Source organism: Hakea prostrata, chromosome 3 (assembly GCF_041222555.1).
Source record: "Hakea prostrata isolate BN-2017 chromosome 3, UWA_Hpros_2, whole genome shotgun sequence".
NCBI classification, from domain to species: Eukaryota; Viridiplantae; Streptophyta; class Magnoliopsida; order Proteales; family Proteaceae; genus Hakea; species Hakea prostrata.
Genome location: NC_142602.1, coordinates 16,543,453 through 16,548,879, shown reverse-complemented (window position 1 = coordinate 16,548,879; position 5,427 = coordinate 16,543,453). Strand labels below are relative to the sequence as shown.

The window sequence follows — 5,427 nt, the reverse complement described above, 5'->3', positions numbered from 1 at the left end:
CTTAAAGGGATCATCATGATGAAATTATTTATTGAAAAAAAAAGGAAGGGGAAAAAGAAAGTGTGAGGTGAAAAGCATTCCAGAAGGGAAAATATGATTCACCATTAACTTGTGCTCGTATGGTGTTAAGTCTAAATCTAATTCAAATCCAAAAACACAATCATGAACCTTTAAATTTCAAATATTCAACATTAAGTGTCTTAGGATTATTCTAAATTTCTTTCCATTTATTTCTGAAGGATATTTGTCTTGATTTTTGGTTTAAGAGAATCACAGCCTTGTTTGACTTCTGGGTGCACCGGCCAATAACAAAGAATGACATCCTTGTTTGATTTCTATGTGCACCATCCAAGACTTCACTTCAAATTTATCCTTTAAATTGATTAGCTTTGGTAGCTACTGCAACTCAGAATTGCATGGTTTTCATTGCATCTGCAAATCTTGAATTTTGATTCTGATGGCACTCTGGCTTTCACTTCTTGTTCTCCTTTTGGGGGGCACATCGTGGCTAGAATCCGCTACCAGTACAAGGACTCTAGGGAACGAGACTGATCGACTTGCTTTGCTCAGCTTCAAGGAACAAATCATCAATGATCCTTATGGAGTACTACAATCTTGGAACAACTCCAACCATTTCTGCAGCTGGGCAGGTGTCACATGTGGCCGTCGTCATCGGCGGGTTATTCTCTTGGATTTAGTTGAGAAGGGATTGGGAGGAAACATATCTCCTTCCATAGGGAATCTCAGTTTTTTACGTGTTATCAAGATGAAAAGAAATAGATTCATCGGCAAAATCCCCCAAGAAGTTGGTAATTTGATTCGACTTCAGTACATTTCTATGGCAAACAATAGTCTCAGCGGAGAACTTCCTGCCAGCTTAGCCAACTGCACTCAACTAAGAACAATACGCTTTGGCTACAACAATCTCACTGGGGAGATTCCTGTTGAAATGATTATGGCTTTGTCAAAGTTGGAGGTGATTTCTATTAACTATGGTGGCATAACCGGAGAAATACCCCCACAGCTTGGGAACATTTCCACTCTCCAATCCATTTCTTTGGCTGGAAATGAACTTCAAGGGAGAATTCCAGAATCCTTTGGTCAGCTCAAAAACTTAGACTTTCTATCCCTCCAAGAAAACAAGTTATCTGGTATGTTCCCTCTCTCATTATTCAACCTCTCATCTCTTCGGACGATTTCTTTGCCACTAAACCATTTGCATGGGAGCCTTCCAAAAGAGATCGGGCTCACACTTCCAAATCTAGAAGGTCTATTTATTGGAGGAAACTTTTTCTCAGGAAGCCTTCCAAGTTCCATATCTAATATCTCAACATTGGAAATGTTAGATATTTCAGAAAATAATTTTGTTGGACCCGTCCCAAGCAAGTTGGGAAGTTTTCAAAATCTCCAGGTGTTCCAAATATCACAAAATCAATTTGGAACAAGGGAAGTTGCTAATGATTTAGCTTTCGTAGATTCTTTGGTAAACTGTACAAGTCTAGTGGTATTATCCCTAGAACAAAATGGTTTTAAGGGTCCACTTCCCAAATTTAAAGCCAATCTCTCCACAAAGCTCTCTGAACTTTCCTTTACTGAGAATCAAATATTAGGAACCATCCCTCCTTGGATAGAGAACCTTGTGAACTTAAACTTTTTGGGCCTAGACCTAAACTTTCTTCAAGGTAATATTCCATCTGGACTAGGCAAACTTCCCAAACTTCAAAGATTGTGGTTGAGTGAAAATGAAATTTCAGGACAAATACCATCAACTCTAGGGAATCTCACTGTTTTGTATGAACTTCATTTAGAAGCCAACAACTTGAGTGGAAGGATTCCTCCCAGCCTTGGAAAACTTGAACATTTACAGCACCTAATCCTTCATCGCAATTATCTCCAAGGTTCAATACCTAAGCAACTATTTCAAAAGCCTGCCATATCATTGATATTTCTCGACCTATCTTCTAATTCACTAGAAGGTCCTCTACCAATTGAAATTGGTAACTTGAAGGCTCTTTCTACATTGGATATCTCCAATAATAGACTATCTGGAGAAATTCCCATCTCTATTGGCGGATGTAATAGTTTGGAACATCTTTACATGGCCGGTAACTCCTTTGAAGGAAGCATTCCCAAGTCTTTGGCTTCTGTAAAGGGGCTTCAAGATCTAGATCTTTCACACAACAACTTATCAAATCAAATCCCAAAGGATATAGAAAACCTTTCAGTATTACAGAGTTTGAATTTATCATTCAACGATCTTGAAGGTGAAATGCCAACAAAAGGAATCTTTAGAAATGTAACTGCGGTTTCAATTAAGGGAAATGACAAGCTTTGTGGGGGAATCTTGGAGTTCAACCTGCCTACATGCAAAAACCATGGATCGCAAAAGCAAAAAAACCTTCATGCTTTCAAATTAGTTTTGAAAATAATTAGCGTGGTTCTTAGTTTTCTTTTGATATCTATCTTTGTTGTTGTTCTTTGGATGAGAAAATCAAAAGGTAAATCTCCATCTACTCAATTAATTGGAAATCAGTTCCCAATGATTTCTTATAGAGAGCTCTTCCAAGCCACTGAAGGATTTTCTTCAGCCAATTTCTTAGGTTCTGGTAGTTTTGGTTCCGTGTATAAAGGGGTCATCAACCAGGATGAAACAACTATTGCAGTGAAAATACTCAACCTTCAAAATCCACGAGCTTACAAAAGCTTTATTGCTGAATGTGAAGCATTAAGAAACATTCGGCATCGAAATCTTGTGAAGATTTTAACTTGTTGTTCAAGTCTTGATTCAAAAGGACAAGATTTCAAAGCCCTTGTTTATGAGTTCATGCCCAATGGGAGCCTAGATGATTGGTTGCATATGCCAACGGAGCCACATAATTATCCAAGGACTTTAAGCCTTCTTCAAAGATTAAACATTGCAATTGATATAGCTTCTGCATTGGATTACCTTCATTGCCATTGTTATGTGTCAATTGTTCATTGTGACTTGAAGCCAAGCAATGTTCTACTTGATAGCGCTATGACTGCGCATGTCAGCGACTTTGGTTTGGCAAGAGTACTTTTAAAAGTTGAAGACAATTCATCCCAAGCTCAAACTAGTACCATTGGAATAAAGGGTTCTATTGGCTACACTGCTCCAGGTAACAAATATTTTTTATTTTTGCGTTAATAAATTTTTTTTTTTATAACAAGTTAATAATATCTTGAATTCATATATTTTCTAAATGCCATTACCAAATTGTTGTATAATTTGAATAAAAATCAACTATAGGGTGTTTAATGTGACCAAATTATGAATTTATTTTTAAAAGAATTTAAGATCTAAAGATCTTGTTTACCAAAACAAAAAATCTAAAGATCTTCTATATCACGGTTTAAACTTCAATCCAACTATTATAGCGTATTTGGGTTATGCCCTAGATGCATGTTTGAGTGAATATAAATAAATTTTGTATATTCATTTAGAGTGGATCATATTTTTATCCATTTCAAAAGAATAAATTTTCCCATATTTTGGACATGTAAGTTGCTATTATTGAATAATTTGTTCACGTGTCATTTTTGTATTATATGAAAAACATTGTGACTCTCTTTTGTTACACTAATAGCAAAATGTCTCTAAAATTCCAGAATATGGTATTAATGGAAATGCAAGTACACAAGGGGATGTATTCAGCTATGGGATTCTTCTATTGGAGATGCTCACTGGAAAAAGGCCAACAGATCAAATGTTTGCAGATGACTTGAACATCCATAACTATGCAAAGGCAGCTTTACCTATGCAATGGATGCAAATTTTAGATCCAACACTCTTACCCGAGGAAGGACATGATGAAGAAATTGACACAATTAATGGTCTTAGTCATCAGACGGATGAATTGAAAGATTGCACAATGGTAATAATCAAAATTGCGTTGCAGTGCTCTATGGAATCGCCAAGAGAACGCATGCACATGAGTGATGTTGTGAAGGAACTACATTTAATCAAAGACAAATTTCTTGGAGGTAAAGCTGAAAATTATTTGAGCATCCATGCTTGATTAGAAATTGATTCCTAATTTATACTTTCACAATATAATGTTGAATATTCGTTATATGTTAGAAGAAAGTTTCCCTTTACTAGGGAAGAATAATTCCATTTTCTAGATACATAAAAACTATGCATTCCAACATGCTTAATTAATTTCAAACTATGATTTCAAAACTTAATTATTATGTTGCTTATGTATGTTACTACATATAGAAAGGTGAATTTTGATGGAGCTTGTAATTCTTTTGACAAAAGCAGGAAGATTGACACGCAATTAGTGAGGTGTAGTCTCAGGCAGAGAAGGGCACTAATTCAACTGGTCGATCTGTTATTGTCTGGTATCAGTAAGTTAGCTAGGGTTTGGGATGGTTTACTTTTCTGCATTTTGATGTGTCTTTTTGAAACATAGTAAGAACATTATATGTAACTGCTCATGGTTGTAATTAATCTTAATAAAAGATGGCTTCTCTTGAGAAAGGGAGGAAGAAGGATTGATTCTTCCACTGCATATCTACCATCTCATATATCTTTCCATAAACCTCAGTCTTTCTAAGGCTGGTAAGGATGCACTGATAATAAGTGAATAACGTTTTTGTCTGAACTCGTATCTTAATGTTGCTGGATCATAATCTTCTTGTTGGAACATGTTGAGGGCTATCATGAACTTTTCTGTTAAAACAAAAATCTTCTTTTCTACTAATGTTTCAATATGGGATTCTAAATTCTATGCCATGGAAAGCCTCTCGATCGGTAATTATCATCTGGTTTTCGAAAGGCATGAGCTACACTGAATCTGCTTTGTTGTTTTTGTGGTAAGAAAAACAATTGCTTCCCCTATGTTTTCCATTTTGGGGTTTTAGGATCTTGTTAGCTAGTGATTTATATAGAGAAATCAATTCTTTCATGTGATGAAATTCTGATGGTAATGTACATTTTGTTGATGTGCAAGTGATTTTCTGTTACTGATTTTTGCATATAAAGGCTCCGAACCCCCACTTTTTCACAAGCTATTCTTCAAATAGATCATGATGAAATTATAAGAGATTCAATTGAAATTAAAAAGAAAATAAAAAATAAAAAAATTGAGGTGGAACCATTCTAGAAGGGAAATTAAATTTGACTGACCATCTAATGTAATTGAGCTTTTAGGGATTTTGCTTGGGACCTTCTATCTTTCTATCTTTTTTGTTGATGTCACGGAAGATATGATATCTTATTTGCATGTTTTGAGACTGGGTGCTAAGATGAAGATTTCATTGATTCAAAACTTAAATTTCAAGACTATTCCCTCCTAATTAACCCAAAAACAAGTCAACTTTAAGAGCAAAATGTGAGAAAAAGTTTCATCCAACAGAACAATTCAGCTAGCTACAAAGACAAAAGGCACGAGAAATCAA

The 5,427-nt window shown here is 35.4% G+C and overlaps 1 pseudogene; it reads left to right on the top strand.

Annotated features, from left to right (window-relative positions):
- Positions 1-454: 454 nt before the first annotated feature.
- On the top strand, positions 455-4,040 carry LOC149021216 (receptor kinase-like protein Xa21 pseudogene; annotated as a pseudogene).
- Positions 4,041-5,427: the final 1,387 nt, after the last annotated feature.